The sequence below is a fragment of the Pipistrellus kuhlii genome, unplaced genomic scaffold (assembly GCF_014108245.1).
Source record: "Pipistrellus kuhlii isolate mPipKuh1 unplaced genomic scaffold, mPipKuh1.p scaffold_m20_p_9, whole genome shotgun sequence".
In the NCBI taxonomy this organism is placed as follows: Eukaryota; Metazoa; Chordata; class Mammalia; order Chiroptera; family Vespertilionidae; genus Pipistrellus; species Pipistrellus kuhlii.
The window spans coordinates 17,484,646-17,502,783 of NW_023425595.1; positions in this window are offsets into that span (position 1 = coordinate 17,484,646).

An 18,138-nucleotide genomic window follows, 5' to 3' on the forward strand; every position below is an offset into this window, starting at 1 on the left:
GGGTGAGAAGTGCCCTTCTAAAAAGGTATTCTATAAATCTTTTTTTCAGTCTTTCCTCAATGAATCTGCATGCCATATCAGGTGGCTGTTCATTAAAGAAGAACAAATAACCAGTTTTCAGAGATATTGGGCACTGACTGAACTGACACTAATTTTTGAAGTAAAAAAAAATCCCCTTTGTGGTATACCAGTCAGCACAGGGTGTTATAGAAGCCACGTGATGAAGGCCCATCTTAGTGGATACAGTGGGACACCAAACTCATGCTATAGTTATTTTCTCAATTCTGACATGCATAGTCAAAACAGATATATAAGGACATTATGGTAGAAAAGGACATGTGGTATCTACCTACCAAAATAGCTAATCAAATGCAACACTGCCTTCTTAGAGGGCCTAGAAGACTAGTTTAACCATCACAAACTTGGATCATGTGGGATTGGTGATTCCAATCACGTTCCAATTCCACTTGCTTATTTTCCAGAGCCAAAGACAAATGGGTTTTAGAGAAAGAGTGGGTTATTATAAACTTAATCAGGTGGTGACTTCAATTTCACCTGCTGCTCTAGATGTAATTTCTTTACTGGAGCAAATCAACACATCCGGCCATCTGATTTCAGGTATTGATCTGGTGCATGTCAGTAAGGACACCACAAACAGTTTGCATACAGCTAGCAGATCCAATAAAATATATTTATTGTCTTATCCCAAAGCTGTATCAATTATGTCATAATCTAACCATGGGAGCATTGATCCCTTCTCTATCCCATATACCATTTGTATCTACTTGATCTCATGCAGATTTCAGTTTATGAGCCAGCATTAATAACAAGACTGAATATTTTAATAGGAAATATGTCTACTGAATGGTAGGAAATAAATATAGAAATTCAATAGCCTTTCACATCTATAAAGCTCCCCCTCTCCTCTCTCTCTCTCTCTCTCTCTCTCTCTCTCTCTCTATATATATATATATATATATATATATATATATATATATATATATATATGCGCGCACACACACACACACACACACACACACACTGAGTGGCCAGATTCTTATATGACCACCTGGCATATGTAGACAAATTAGCCACACACTGGCATCGTATGAGATATGGAAGCCAAAGGCCTGTTTGAAAACCTTTGCTTTCTGCAGTTACCAAGATAAAAGGTCTTCAATTTACACAGCACAAGGACCAGACAGTCGAGCATTGGGAAAAAATCATATGGTCCAATAAATCACATTTCCAGTTGCATCATGCAGATGGCAGAGGAAAATTTCATGGAAAGAGCATGAAAGCATGGGCCTCACATGCATGAGTATAACTCTTCAAGCTTGTGGGGGAAGTGTTATGGTTTGAGGCATGTTTTCGTGGCATGATTTGGGCCCTTTCATTTGTGTGAAACAACATCTGAATAGCACACATATCTAAGTATCATTGCTGATCAAGTTCATCCTATCATGTTGATGGTATATCCCAATGGAGATGGTTTCTTCCAACAAGACAATGTATAATTCTTCTGTTTAAAACAGCAATTTTAAGATGGAAACTGTACTAACAAAAATAAGCAATGTGCACCATTTTGTAGATGAATTTCCCATTAACCCAGCAGATTGTAATCCACTTCCTACATTGTGAACAAAAGCTATTCCCATTGAGAGGCAACCAGTATTCTGCACCTCACTTTACTCTCAGCCAAATGTAAACTCATAGACCCCAGGTATTCTGAGTTCTTTGTAGTGACAGATATAGTCAAAATGAGAAAGCTCTCTGGGATAGAAAAATAGCTCAAGAGATTCCTTCAAAGCAATCACAGTGGCATACAATATAGACATGAAGAACTTTAGACACATGCTATAAAGTGAAACAATGCAGGTATAGGTTTGATTACAACTTGGGCTCAGAAGCAGAGATCAGTATCCAGAGTAAGGATATGGTATCAAAGAGGTATGTGGTAAAAAAAAAAAAAAAAAAAAAATCCGAACAGATAAATTTGAAAATCTCATCAATCCCCCAAATGCATAGATTATTATTATCTTGAATACAGACAGCTCTAATTCAATGGTGTAACTTAAAAATTCCAATACTACAGGCTTTCATTAGTATAAGGAGAAATGTCTAGAGTTATTACCTAACTTTCTGTATTTAACACTATTTCATCATAAAATTAGCCCATTTTATCCAACTACAATCCATAAATTTAGATACTATTTTGATTATCCCCACTCTACCAGCACATAAATTATGGTACAGAGAGGCCACCAAACTTACACAGATCACAAACATAATAAAGCCTTAGATCTCTATTCCAATGAAAAATGCCCTCTCCAAGGCATATGCATTTAAGTACTCTGCTATTCCCTGCTTTACTAGTACTATATTTTAGTGATGTAAGTGGTATAAGGCCAATAATACTTTTAGTTTTTTGAAGTGATATTACAAAGATGAGAAAAAGTTCCTTGGAGATGAAAAGATTGATAAATAATAGAAAATAGAGAACTTAAAGGTAAAAGTGGGAGATTGATGAGATGGCAGGAATCCCTCAAATCAGAGATAGTCCAGAATTAATGGATATATGATTAAACCTGTTTTTTAATTAAGAAATAATATGATACAATATAGATGTTGCATCCATATAGATCTGGGTTGAACTCATATACACATTTAACTACTTTAATATTTTAGGTACTTAAAAATTCTTTATAAACAATTATTTTTCAGGTGGTAAAATGCACACCACATAAGCATGACAATTCATGAAATTATTTTTCTCATTTGTAAGATGAGAATAAAATTACCTATGTTGCTTATTTAAAATATAGATAAAATGTATGGTAAATTCAATTTAATACATTATAATTCCTTTTTTATTTTTCCAAGAATATTTTAATAAGTCATCTCAGCATGAGCTCAAATATTTCATGCTGAGAAGTTGCTAATACAAACATCAAAAGGAAAATACACAAAGATGTCACACATTTTTATTATATATTTTGATTTATTTCAGAGAGGAAGGAAGAGGAAGAAAAAGACAGAAACATCAATGATGAGAGAGAATCACTGCTGGACTGCATCCTGCATGCCCCCTACTGGGAATTCAGCTGCAACCTGGGTATGTGCCCTTGACCAGAATTGACCCTTGAACCTTTTAAAAGGCTTAGCTCTATCCACTGAGCAAACTGGTTAGGAATCACATATCTTTCTAAATTCCTCTGTTTTAAAGTACAAGAACTGGTAGATAAAGAACTTTTTTTTTTCTTTTTTCTTTTTTAAATATATATTATATTGATTTTTTACAAGGGGAAGGAAGAGGGATAGAGTGCTAGAAACACTGATGAGAGAAGCATCGATCAGCAGCCTCTTGCACACCCCCTCCTGGGGATGTGCCCACAACCAAGGTACATGCTCTTGACCAGAATTGAACCTGGGACCTTTCAATCCTCAGGTGGATGCTCTATCCACTGAGCCAAACTGGTTTTGGCAAGAACTTTTTTTCTTGAACACTAATTTGAATGACAAAGAAGCAAAGATAATAATCACTTTACTTAGGAAGTCAGAAGAAGATTTTTAATTCATGCCCCCTATTTATACAAAGGATGACATTGACCAGGTTGCAGGAACTGCCCAGTGTCTTACAGCTAGTTAGGGACAAAAGCAGGATTTGTATTGCAATCTCTAGGATGCATGTGACGTGATCTTTTTACCTAAATATTCAGAGTATATACACTAGAGCACATGTGTCAAACACAAGGCCCGCGGGCCAAATCCGTCCCGCCAGGCCTTGCAATGTGGCCCGCACCTCGCTGTCATCACTGCACTCCACTGCGTTTCCATCACAATGACAGTTTATGACTGTTCAGTAAACCATTCGGCCCGCGATTTAGGCTGGATTTTAGATTTTGGCCCCTTCTCTGATTGAGTTCAACACCCCTACTCTAGAGGAAAAACTCTTCAAAATCAAAACTATAGCAAAACAATGTGGAGGGCTGAGAAATAAATATGCCAAATACACAAATCAGAGATAAAATAAAAACCAAACTTCTTCACAATGTGAGAATATTTTGAGAGAGGAATTAATAATCTCTGTGAATACTCATTGGCTCCATGGTAACACAAAATTAAGGTCTTATTTTACTCATGAATATCCTCTACATATCTAGTTCTCTTTATATGATACATAATAATATACACTAATAAAAGAGAAAATGCAAATTAACCATCACTCTGCTATACACACAAGCCACACTCACCAGCAAATCAGGAGTAAGTATGCAAATTAACCCAACCAAAATTGTGTCTGGCCACTGAGTGAGCAGAAGGCTTGGGTTTCCCTGGCAATGGAGGAAACCAAGCTTTCTGCCAGCTCTGGCTGGCTCAAGGCTACAAAGTTTCTATTATAGAAGATAAATAAATCCCAATAAAAATGGCTGTGACCATGGAGGGAGCAAGAGGCTTGGGTTTCCCTGGCAATGAAGGAAGCCTAACTTCCTGGCCTATCCTGGCCTCTTCAAGGCTACAAAGTTTCAATTATAGAATATAAGTAAATCCCAGACACCAGGGCTTCTGCTTAGGTTGCCAGGGGGCATGGCCAGGCTGTAAAACACCACTGGCCCAGGCCACCTCACACACCAAGGGAACCCCCACCCTGATCCGGGACACCCTTCAGGGCAAACGAGCTGGCCCTCACCCAAGCACCAGGCCTCTATTCTATCTAATAAAAGGGTGATATGCAAATTGATCATCATTCCAACACACAGGAAGGCTGCCCCTATGTGGTCAAAGATCCTGTCCCCATGTGGACATAAGATGGCCACCACAAGATGGCCAGCAGGAGAGGGCAGTTGGGAGGGACCAGGCCTGCAAGAGAGGGCAGTTGTGGGTGACCAGGCAGGCAGAGGAGGGAAGTTGAGGGCGACTGGGCCTGAAGGGAAAGGCACTTGGGGAGGACCAGGCCTACAGTTGAGGGCAGTTAGGGGCTATCAGGTTGGCAGGGGAACAGTTAGGAATCAATCAGGCTGGCATGGGAGTGGTTAGGGGGTGATTAGGCTGGCAGGCAGAAGTGGTTAGGGGCAATCAGGAAGCCAGACAGGTAAGCAGTTGGGAGCCAGCAATCTTGGATTGTGAAAGGAATGTCCAACTGCCTGTTTAGGCCCGATCCCAGTAGAATTGGGCCTAAATGGACAATCAGTCATCCCTCAAGAGGTCCCAGATTAGAGAGGGTGCAGGCTAGGCTGAGTGACAACGCTCCCTCCCCTACCCCCCCCCATGTATGAATTTCATGCACTGGGCCTCGTGTGTGTGTGTGTGTGTGTGTGTGTGTGTGTGTGTATATATATATATTTTTTTTTTTTTCAACTGAATGATCAGTGCACCAAAAGCACTGCTCATGGCTGGTGAGTGCAGAGGTTGTGGTGGCAGCCTCCACAGGTTGTTAAATTGCCAGCTTAGGCCTGCTCCTCCTTGCCTAAGCTGTCAGTCAGACATCATTTGAGGGCTCCTGGATTGCTAGAGGGCACAGACCAGGCTGAGGGACCCCCTGAGTGCACAAATTTCATGCACTGGGCCTCTAGTAATAATAATAATGGAGTTATTCTAAGAAAATTAACTAAATATGTCAATAAGGAAAGATGATATGCCCCCACACATTTACTTACAAGAGACAGAGAGATGGAGAGAGAGAGAATATATTGTGAATTTTACTGAATTATACAAAATTTCAAAATTATACTTTCTTACCTAAGACCTACACATTATTTCCTTGGTTACTTGCTAAAATAAGATGTCAACAATTCAATATTCTTAATTTATCTACCAGACACTTAAAATTGACTTCCTCTAGGTAAGTTTCCTAATTCCTAACCCCACATAACACCTGAAGTTTAAAAACCTTATCAATGAATTTTCATCTAGACCTATACTAAATGCATCTTTCCCCTTTTATTTTTTAAAATATTTTTTGTTGATTTTTTCACAAAGAGGAAGGGAGAGGGAGAAAGAGCTAGAAACATCGATGAGAGAGATACATCAACCAGTTGCCTCCTCCACACTCTCCACCAGGGCTGTGACCACAACCAATGTACATGCCCTTGACTGGAATCAAACCTGGAACCTTTCAGTCCGCAGACCAATGCTCTATCCACTGAGCCAAACGTGTTTCGGCCTTTCCCCTTTCAAAATAGTTTCCAGAGATAATGTTATTTACTCTTATGGAAGAATTTGAAGAAATATACTGAAGATCAAGAAAACCAAAATAACCACTATATATTGCTTATTGCAGGGACCCTACCACTAATATGTTGATCAGATATGTGTGGGTTATTTCAGATTAATAAGGAGTCATTTTACAAATATTTGTAAAGAAAAATATGCCATTTTATTAAAAATAGCACTTCTTGGCAAGTAAATTCTTTAAATGTTTTAATTTGCTTCAAGAACAACTGAGATGACATATTATTTATTTGAGAAAAAATAATTGGCACCCATAGTGATCTCTTAAGCAATACAATTACTTTATAAAAACTCCAGTGAAAGCACTGCACTAGAAAAAGTTTTCTAAAAGAATATGATTTTATAAGAAAAAAATTATTAGACAAGTTCAATGAGCACAAACTTAAAGCCTTTTCTAATAAATAAGATTTGCCAGAAGGCACACAACATGTTACTAGTATTACATAATTAGTCTTAATGGTCACAGCATTTCAGAGCTGAAAATCAGCCTTCTATGTCATCCCATCCAATTACTTGATTATGTAGATAAGAAACAGCCTCAGAGAGGTTAATTTGACCAGCTAGACACCAGAAACTTTGGACTGTCATGTCACACAAAATAATATTTCCAATTATAATGATGCTTTATAATAATTATTTTAAACATATTCAGTATGCCCTTGTCCACACTTCTGCCTTGGGTGTTTAATCTGCACTGCTTGGATCAGAACTCATTTTACACATTTTAAATGATTTGTATAAAAATGAGGTTTAAAATTAAAGGTGACTAATGTTAACTAGGGAATTTTTGATTCATGAGGGACTAAGGTTGAAAAGGCAAAGTCTTTTTATTCATAAAGTATAACAGTGAGGTTATCTTTCAGTATTGACCTTCTTAATACTCTTGTATTTAAAGTATGTGCCAGTAGGGCAGATGTATTCATAAATTTCAGTTGCTATTCTCTGCCTTAACTGTCTGAAATATTTTAATCTGTTAATCCATATCAAACATATTTTAAGCATCTCAGTATCATTTATTATATAGTAGTGTGGTTGGGAATCATAAATAACAAAAGGCAACTGCTACATAGTTTTATTTGTAAGCTGAAATGTAAAATACATTGCTGAATGTACCTGAAGCAATGAATAAAGGATGGATAAATTAATGTGATATGTCTATTATGTTCTTGTATTTTGGATAATTAGAAAATTTTGAGTATATTACATGCTGGTGTTTGAAATTAGTTCATAAAAATGAACAGAATAGCTTGCAATAAAAATAAGAAAATTAAAAAGATAATACTGAGCATTCTGCAATCTTCCGATATTAGGCCATCAATGCCTAAATATCTTCATGAAATGAGACTCATCTAGCTACTTAATGTAAGGAAACAGAATTTCTGACCATTGATCCATGTTTAACCCTACATTTAACATCAGTAAAACTTTTTAAGAATTGGAATAATACCTGCCTGAAGAGATATTGTGGTATTAAAAGATATTGTAGATGTGTTGGTATTCTCTATTATGTAATGATCATACACCTTTTTTATGTATCACCATTAAAAGTGTGGCTTTTGTTACATATCCCTAATGCTATATACTCTAAAGCACTCACCTGATTGCATACCCTGCTTCCTATGGATCCTGAGAAATAGATACCACATTAAGATTTTACAACATGCCAAAACTACTGAAGAGAAAACCTTGTGAACTTTTAGTCTCTACTCACCCAACAGAGACTAAAATTGTGTTTGACTAATGTTCATTTTACATAGTTAACAACAATTACAGTGTGATCACTCCCAAGTGAATCACATGGGCACAGTCCTGTCCCACCTCCATGTCATGTACGATGTACTCTATCCTACGTGGTGGTTCACCAGCTAAGCTGCACTTTTTGTCATTTCTATTTTATCCTGACTTCTTTGTGCAGAACAAAGGCAACACTACCAAAATTCACATTGTTTATATTGCTAAGCATAATATCTACGTTTACTCAAGCCAATTATCCCAAATTATAGGCCATAATCATTTCTAAGATATATATTATAATATTTAGAGCTTTTGATGAGCAACCAACTGACTAAAAAAAAAAAAAAAAATCCTTCACAGCTTTCAAACCTGCAGTTTCTGTGACAACTTAGCAATCACTCAAAGTCTGAAGATAAAGTGGTCTTGTCCTTCATGCATAAGTTTAGCTTTGGAGATAATAGTATTTCCTATAGAAATGAATCACTTACACATAAGAAAACCCTCTCAAGTACATCTCAGAAAAAAAAAAAATCTGCACCATTTTTGAGAATGAAAAATATTTTTCCACAGTTGTACAACTTTTGGAGGCACCGTTCTTATCACTTTAAAATGAATCACTGTAAGAACCCAATGAGACCTCAGTAGAACAGCAGATAAAAAGTGTAACTCACATAAAGGAAAGGACCAGTAAGTATATTAAAGACTAACAACACTAGTCAGGGAATTATGTTAAGCTATTGCAGTAAGGTGAGGCCTTCTACTGAAGCCCAGAGTGCCTGCTGAAGAGGTTCTGCTTTCTACTTGAATAGGAAGGAATACGTGGGTGGTCACAAGTGGAGTGATTCATAAGGGAAACCTCAGTCTGGGTGAAGTGGCGAGAAAGTGGTTGTCACTGTAGCTGGTTACAGGGCGTCAAGCAGTTCAGCTGGCCTTTCATGAGAAACAGCAGAGATGTGGAGGGTCTGTGTCTGGCCTGACCACAAGACTCAGGCACAAGGTGAAAGATTTGCGTCTTACCTGGTCACAGACAAACAGTGCAGCCACGGCCGGGTACCATGGAAGTCACGGGACAGTGTGGACAACTATGGCCGGAGGAGGTCATCAGAGGGCACCAGGCTGATGGACCACAGACTGGGCCTAGGCATCAGAGGCTCTGCACTCCCTCCTCTGTCCTTGGAAGGTTGCTGGCTCACCTTTCCTGCGCAGGAAGCCCAGAGCTTCCAAACAAGCTTCTGCAAAAGCCTTTACATTTCTGGCTGCCAGGCTTGGAGACCCGCTCCACTTAGGGCGCTCACACAGGCCTCCACATAAGCTCCCTTTTTATTAAACCCGCCTCCTACCAACAGGGAGTGGCCCGCCTCTTCCCACCCTACAAAGTGTACTGCGTGGGGCGCGTGCGTGGGGCGCGTGCGTGGGGCGCGTGCGTGGGGCGCGTGCGTGGGGCGCGTGCGTGGGGCGCGTGCGTGGGGCGCGTGCGTGGGGCGCGTGCGTGGGGCGCGTGCGTGGGGCGCGTTTCAGATTTCACCAGGACACTGCCAGGCCTGAACCCATAGGTGTTCTTCCCTAAGTCACTTAGGAAGGCCGCCTCTCAGGGGTGAGCTGTTTCCTTTCCGGGACACAATCCGGTGGGAGATTTCATAATGATCATGGCTTTCCAGGATCATGGGGTCCTAGGAAAATTAGTTATTGTCAGGTCCACAGCATCCTGAACTCGTTTGTGTGTAAGAAATGCGAAATCAATGAATCTCTTTCATGGAGTGTTATGATTGCCTTGAGTCTAGTGCATAGAAATAATTTTTTTAATATGATTTATTCATCTCTATCATTGGTGCATTGTATCATAACCTCAGAACATTAGCTCTTTAACTCACCGACAGGGCTTAGAACAAACCCTGCCCACTTGGCTGGTGTGGACAGGGCAGTATCCCTCTCAGGGATTCGCTCCTGGGGCTTTCACAGCTTCCACAGCTGTTGTCTGGCTAATCCTTACCCCCTAGATATGCCACTGATTTATAATCCTTCTTACTCTGGGTACCCAAAGCATCAGGGTGGGTGATACTATCTCCCCAGGACTTGCTTTCAGTTAGCAGTGGTCTTGTAATTTGCCCACACTATTTCTCTGGGTGATTCTGTCAATGAATTAAGAAGTACATGTGCTATAAGTCAGCTTAACTGCCTAGACTCGCAGGGGTCCTCAAACTTTTTAAAGTGGGGGCCAGATCACGGTCCCTCAGAGAGCTGGAGGGCCGAACTATATGAACTACTAATTCCTACTGTAACACCTCGGCTGCGCTCACTGCCCAAAAAACCTGGAGGGCCGGATCAGACTCCTCTGCGGGCCGCATGTGGCCCGCGGGCCGTAGTTTGAAGACGCCTGTTTGGCAATAAGCACATGCAGCTCACCATATAGATGTAAATCATTGTCATGATTCTGGTTAAATGTGCCTTGTTTGTCCTGAATTGTTTAATCCAACAAATGCAGTGATTACACCATTAGGTTGGTCTTTAATAGCCTCCCAAATGCAGGCTGAAATTACTCTGCAGAAGAAATTTCTCTTAATGTCTTTTTATTCTAAATAATACTCATTTTTACAAATTCCATTTTAAAATGGATAATATAATGTCCCACACTTGCCATTTTCTCACTTGCAATTACAAAAAGATGAGTTCTACAAAAATTATTCCCAAAAAGGATTACTGTAATTTACACCAAATTGATTTTTAAATAGTTTTTAAAGTATAGTTTTGAATAATTTTCTGTCTCTTCATTGGCTCACAGCTAGATCAGGTCTAGTTTAGTAATGATGAATTCATTTTTAAAAAAATTTTAAAAATTTTGAAGTTCTTTATTTCTTCTTTGATGATACCTTATTGTGGTTTTGATTTGTTCAGTTATTTTTTTTTAAACTTTTTTCTTTTCATCTCTGTCAGTTTTTGTTTCATGCATTTTGGAGCTCTGATGTTAGGTGGCTACATGCTTATAATTATTTTGTTATTTCCCATTTTTATTTTGGTAGCTGAGGACCCTGAATCTCAGAAGGGTTCTATACTTGGTTTAATGCTCTCTTGTCACTATCATAAATCATTCATAATTTTTGAACAATGACTCCACATTTTCATTTTACATTGGGCATGTAATTCATTCTGCACTCTGCATGCAATGTAACTGGTCTTATGGAAATAGGCAGATGTAAAAGAATAGGTAGGAACCAGAACTCAAAGAACCTTTACACTGGAGTTCATTTTAAGTTGGCCAGACATTGCAGTGTATTAATCAAAAGAGTGCTGTGGTCTGGTTTGTAGATAGGCACAGTGGTTAAGAATGCCAATGCTTAAATCACTCTGCTTGATCTTGAATTCCAGTCTGCTACCTAACAGGTATGTAATATTGGATGATTTATTAAACTCCCTGTGCTTCCATTCCCTCAGGAAAAAAAAAAATGAAACTTGTATAACTTATATTACTGGTTGGTCAAGATTGGGTTAAAATATGTGATGTGGTTAGACTAATTACTGGAACATTGTAAGAACTATACAGTAATGCTATTATGACTGGTAGCACCAATAAAAATTTCATATTATTTTGTGAGTATGTTGCCAGCCAATTTGCTGGAGAGCAGTGTGAGAAGCAGTGAGTGTCAAGGGATGTGGTCAAATGTGAAATAGCCAGAGGCCAGATCTTGTAGGGCTTTGAGTTACTTGGTGAGAACTTTGGATTTCAACTTAATGAAAAAGTTGAAAATGAAGAGTGAAATATTCTAATTTGCATTTTATTTATTTATTAATAGTTCCTTTTTTTTTTTTTTTTTTTTTTAGCATTCGGCTAGCTTCTATACACAAAGGTCACTCAGAAAGTAATAGAAGAATGTTTTTTAGATCTCGCTATTTCTTGAGGGAGACAAAATAGCAACTTGACTAAATTCAAAGCCAGCTGTACTTCCGAGTGTTCTTTGAAGGCATGGAAAGGCCTGAGGCCAACACTATAATATATTCAAGAAATGATCCAAGTTCAGGTTTCTCACCAGCAATTTTGTTGAAAATTGTCACATTATAATCCTTTCCATAATTATCAATAATGACCAATTTGTTACTTCACAGTCACTTTTCTGATACGATGGGGGCAAACTTTTAGTTTCTACTAGAGACCCATTGCACTATGATATATTCATGCAAGAATAGGCCTTCCTTCCCCTGGCTTCACACCCAGCCACCCAGGAGCCGGCAAGTCCCTGCTTCTGTCTGGAGCACCACTCCAATAGCTCCCTCCACTGCCCCACTTCCCCTCATAGCAGGCTTCACACCACTCCATGCCTGCATATGCAAATTCACCTCCATCTTTGTTAGGTTAATTTGCATATTCATTCTGATTGGCTGTGGGCATAGCAGAGTGATAGTTAATTTGCATGTTTCTCTTTTGTAAGTAAGATAATTTATTTATCTAATCTCCCCTTTCTTGATTATGGTTGCAGTTTTTGTTCCTCCATCATAAGACATCTGAAGTTTTTTGCAGTATTTAAAATCAATTACCAAATACAAACAAAAAAACCTTCTTATCTTGAGAAAGAAATAAACTCATAGCTCAAAACAGTTTGCAATTACATAAGAATAATGAAACCAGTAGCTTCCAAAAGGGCTGTTGCTATGGATATCATTACAGACACCCTACATGGAGCTCGATTAGAAAATTGTGTTGGTATAATTATTAGTACTATTGGTCATTAGTGACCATATTCAATATTTTAATACGTTTTAAGCAGAAAGATGAAAGAAAGCAGGGTCTTGCCAACTTGGTGACATTGTCTCACATACTCATTGTGTAAGAAGTAGAATAGAAATGGGGACACAGCAGCTTTGCTTCACTACCTGTTCAAAAAGCTTCAGTACTGTTTGGAAGCTAAGAGACACCTTTTCTGTTATGAAAAACTTGCAAATGCACTGCAAGGAAAAACCTTAGAACAGGATAAATTTACATAACTAGGTAGATCTCATATAACAAGAAAATAGGATAGCTCTAGGATATGTAGAATAATTATATAGGTGGCATGTCATATAAACTAAAGTGGTTTAAAAATAAGTTTGAACAGGTTTATCTTGAGTGCAAATAAAAATGCAGAATAGTCCTAACTGATTTGGCTCAGTGGATAGAGCATAGGCCTGCAGACTGAAGGGCCCCAGGTTCAATTCCAGTCAAGGGCATGTATCTTGGTTGCAGGCACATCCCCAGTAGGGGGTGTGCAGGAGGCAGCTGATTGATGTTTCTTTCTCATTGATGTTTCTCTCTATCCTTCTCCCTTCCTTTCTATAAAAAAAATCAATAAAATATAGTTTTAAAAAATTCAGAATAAAGCATAGGAGTATATTTAATAATATTGCCATACTACTTATGGTGCCAGTTATGGTGCTTGGAATATGAAGAGGAACACTATATAAAGTATATAATTGTCTGATCACTAAACTGTGCATCTAAAACTAATACAGAATAAAGTTGAAAGAATTAATTGCAGAATCCTCAGATCCAGCACAAGAAAATATGTTTCAGTAATTCTAGAATTTGGCCCAGGAATCTGGTCTTTTAATAGTAATGTGAGATTACATACAAGAAGTATATTAAATGCTAAATATTGATACATATGGCAACACTGACATCTAAATTCGGATCCTAATTTTGGTTCCATGGTCCATGGGAAAGATTTCTAAAGTTTTCAGTGATCACATTTATAATCTTACTAGAGGTCTGGTGCACAAATTTGTGCATGGGTGGGGACTGGCAGGTCTGCCCCCATCAGGGCTGATTTGGCCTGCCAGCCAGGGGGAGGGGCTGCAGGTGGTTTGTTGGCTGGCCCCACTCTCTGGTCAAACTCAGGTCCAGGGGACAATTTGCAGATTAGCCTTTTATTATATAGGATAAATTCATCTTTATGAAAAGTAACTTTTTTGCTTAATCACCTATCCTTGTTTCAAATTCTTTCATCATTCTATTTTGGGAAAGCTATGCCTATTCTTTTTCTATATCAGATTTAGAGCCAAACTGTTTAAGTTTATTTTTAGTAAGTATTTCTATTGGAGATTTTCAGGAGAATAAGTGCCATTGCTCATAGCTCCAGATAGTATAAATGAGTAAATCACATCTATGCTCTTTTAATTGACTTACCCAAGGCTAGTAGGCTGATTTTTTTACAAGTGACAGAGCTATAAGCTGGCCTAAGGATTTTATTTTTTTCCACTTTCATGGCAAGCCTCACCTCACTGCAATAACAGAGAAGCATAGAAGCCATTTAAGAAAGCATATATTTTACTAGTGTACATGTATTTATTCAACCAGTAACCACTGGGCACCTGTCTCAGACTCTGGGATAAGGCAATGAAGAGAATTGAATAAGTCCTGCTCTCTGGGAGATTACATTTCAGAGTAATAGAATGATGAAACATACACCCAAATACACATGTGATACAAAATCATATAAGGGTGCATTTTATATTGAGAAGACAAGTAAATTTAGGGATAATACAGTGATGAAAAATATAGAGGTACCATTTTAGATAGGAGCACCAAGGATAATACTTCTTATTCCATAAACTGAGTAGAGAATAGGCTAAATAAATATTTGGAGAGAAAAAAAATCCCAGTTTGAGACCAGCAGGTACTAAACACTGAGACGGGAGCTTCTAGGCAAGTTCAAGGCACTGCAAAGAGATCCATGTATTATAAAAGGAGCCAAGTGAGCCCCTGGGAGAGTGATGGGGAATGAGACCAAGAGAAGGGGGCCCAACACTATGGGGCCTAGTAGACCATGATGAAGATAATGATTTTTAAAATATAATTCTAGTGATAGTGGAGACCAGGATAGTTTTAAGGAGAGAAATGTCATGATATAACATTTCTATTTTTAATAATCAGTATGTATGGTGAATAGATTATCGGGGGGAAAGCTGATACCAAATGGCAATATAAAAAACTGGAAGAGCAGCCAAAACCGGTTTGGCTCAGTGGATAGAGCTTAAGCCTGCAGACTGAAAGGTCCCAAGTTCAATTCTGGTCAAGGGCATGTACCTTGGTTGCAGGCACATCCCCAGCAGGAGGCAGCTGATTGATGTTTCTCTCTCATCGATGTTTCTGACTCTCTCTCTTTCTCCCTTCCTCTCTGTAAAAAAAAAAAAAAAAAAAAAAATCAATAAAATATATTTAAAAAAACAAACTGGTAGAGCAGTTCAAAAATGTTTATTTAAAAGGAACCTTATATTTAATGAGTGTATCGGATTTAAGAATTCCAAACTTGTCAAGGTGCTTTAAGGTCCATAGAATACTTATTTTTGCCTCAAAAGAAATTTCAGGGCACATCAGGAAGGAGTCTTTTCAAATCCTTTTCTTTAATAAAAGGCAGAATGGGGTAGAGGGAGGGGATAAAGAAGTCCGCTAGGCTTTGAAGATTCGAAGTGGGAAAGAATAAAAAAGAAAGTTGAAGCTTCCCCCCCCCCCCCCCAATGAGGATAAAAATATAGTTTCAAAAAAGCTAGAAATGTGCATGGAATCATTTCTACTATAAAATTTGAAGTGAGGCTTGGTTTTGATTAATGTTTTATTGGCATTTTAAATGTCCCAGCAAACCTAGTATTCAGTCTATGCAAGTTTAAAAGTTAGAAAGCAAAAGAATTTTCAATGCACATATTTTTGTTCTTTCACTATAAAAGTATGATTGGTTCATGTATATATTTTATTCATATACCTCTTAGCTTAATTTACAAAAAAAAAAAACCTGTCCCATATTTCTTGGACTATAGCCTATGATGCATCTTATGAAATTATGGTTGCAAATTAAGGTAAATAAACTTCTCATTTTCTCTCACATGTTATTAATTACCCACTAAGATAAATAATAGTAAAAAAAAGCAATCTGAAAAATAATTCATACCAGAAGGGTATTGGAAATAATTAAGTTCTTAGGAAATAAATAAATAGAATACCTTAATTAGTATTTTGACTCAACAGGAGAGAGAGATTAAATAATTTTAGGAGAAAAGTTATTTAACTGTTGTTGTGTTTAATCAGTGGATACACACTTGGTGCCACTACCCAGTGTTTGTAAAAGGGTGATCATATCTCAACTCACTCATCTAAAGAAATATAAGCTCAATGTAGCACTATCTAGACAAATCCAGCCTTTTTCTTCAGATAATAAAATTTAGGAGAGTTTCTTTTTAGGCAAGACATATAATACCTCCTGCTCACCACACAGACACATACACACACACACACACTAAAATGCAGAGAAAGAAATATACTGCACATGTGTCCAATTCCTCTTGCATAGTAATTTTACTCTTGGGAATTTATGTATGTATAGATACCTTTAAAATTGAAATAAGTAGTGTTTATTAAATGCTTATCATTTTTTCTATTTATATAATCTCATGTCATACTTATAGGAAATAGCTATAATTGTCATCTTATTATTCCTATTTTTTCTGGTGGAGACATTGAAACACGCAGAGGTTAGCATAACAAAGAATTTAAGGTAAACAGTATGACTCCAAATCTTTGCTCACAATCAAGTTTAACACTTTTAGTGTTATGTGAACACTCCTATAGGGGTGTTTGTGTGTGTGTGTGTGTGTGTGTGTGTGTGTGTGTGTGTGTAGGTGTGTGTGCATGTGTGTATGTGTGTATATATAAAGTATCTTTTGATAAATAGTGTGTTTTTAGAAGCAAAATTGAAACCCAAGCTCAGGAAGGCTTTTGAGAATTTCTTTTAAAATTTAGCACTACCATGGTACCTCCCTGCTCCTTGGTCTCTGCAAGACACACAGGTCAATCTGCAGGAAAGAGATTTAGTGAGTTTGCATTGTTTATTCATATCTCAGGGAATAAAAGGAAACATTGAGTGGTATGGTGTGTTAAAGAAAAATTATTATCTACCATGTCAAGTGGGAGTTTCTAAAAGTGGGAGTTCCTAGAAATTGCAGTGTGAGTTAATCAGACAAATCTAACTTTATATTATGTTGGAAAGTAAAAGTACACAAATCACATTAGATCTTAAATAAAAGCCAATTAACTTTGGCAATTGTATCATGGAGTAGTTAGTATTTTATTCTAAAACTAGATGCCAATGCACAAAGATTCGTGCAGAATGGGCCTTCCTTTCCCTGGCTGCTGGCATAGCCTTTGTTCCAGCCCAGCGCTGCTTTCTGCCTTGCTCTGCCTAGAGCTGCCTTTCTGCCTTCCCATGCTGCCCAGAGGTCCAGAGCAGCTGGGGCATTGAAAAACACCTGCATCATCGCCACAGTGATGACACAAGTGTCCTGCCCTGGCCACTGGGAGCCTGTGTATACAAATTACCCTGCCATCGTATCTGGGTTAATTTACATACTCAGTCCTGATTGGCTGGTGGGTGTCCTGAAGATACAGTCAATTTGCAGCTTTATCTTTTATTAGGGTAGATTACAGTAATTTTATAACTTGCATTTAACCTCAATTTCAAAGAAAACACATAGAGAAAAGGCAAAGTAACAATGCATCACTTTATTTAAGGAGAGAGAGAGAGAGAGAGAGAGAGAGAGAGAGAGAGAGAGAGAGAGAGAGAGAGAGAGGAAATCTAGGCAAAGTATTTCCTCATAAAACATACAGGTTTTCAAAGATTAAGATGTAAACATATGAGGGTTATTCATACTAATGCATCTTCAAATTAAAATGTTCACAACTGCTGAAAAATGCAAATGTGTATAGAAACTACTAGAATAAGGCTTCCAATTTTTAAGGTTTTGAACATCATGCAAAATATTACACATTAATTAATCTTAGTTTCATGTCATTTTCTGAGTGAAGACATTATAAGCCAAGTTGCCTTCATACTCCACTCCCTGTGTCCCATGGTATGCTGTAAAGAGAACCCTGGTCTTCCTTTGTATCAGTCATGTATTTATTGTGTGCTTCCTTTGTTAATGTTTGTCTTTCTTTTTCTATACTGCAAGCACCATAGATGCAGGATTCTGGACTCTGCAGCAGAAGCAGTGTGTGAAATGCTTAAGCACACAGATTCCAGTAACTCATTTATCCCTCCTCTGTCTCTCACTAGTTCTGTGCTCTTTACAATTCATTAACACTTCTCTACTTCAATATCCTAATTTATGAAATAAGGAAAACTGTAATATGTCTCAAATAATCCTGAGAATATTTTA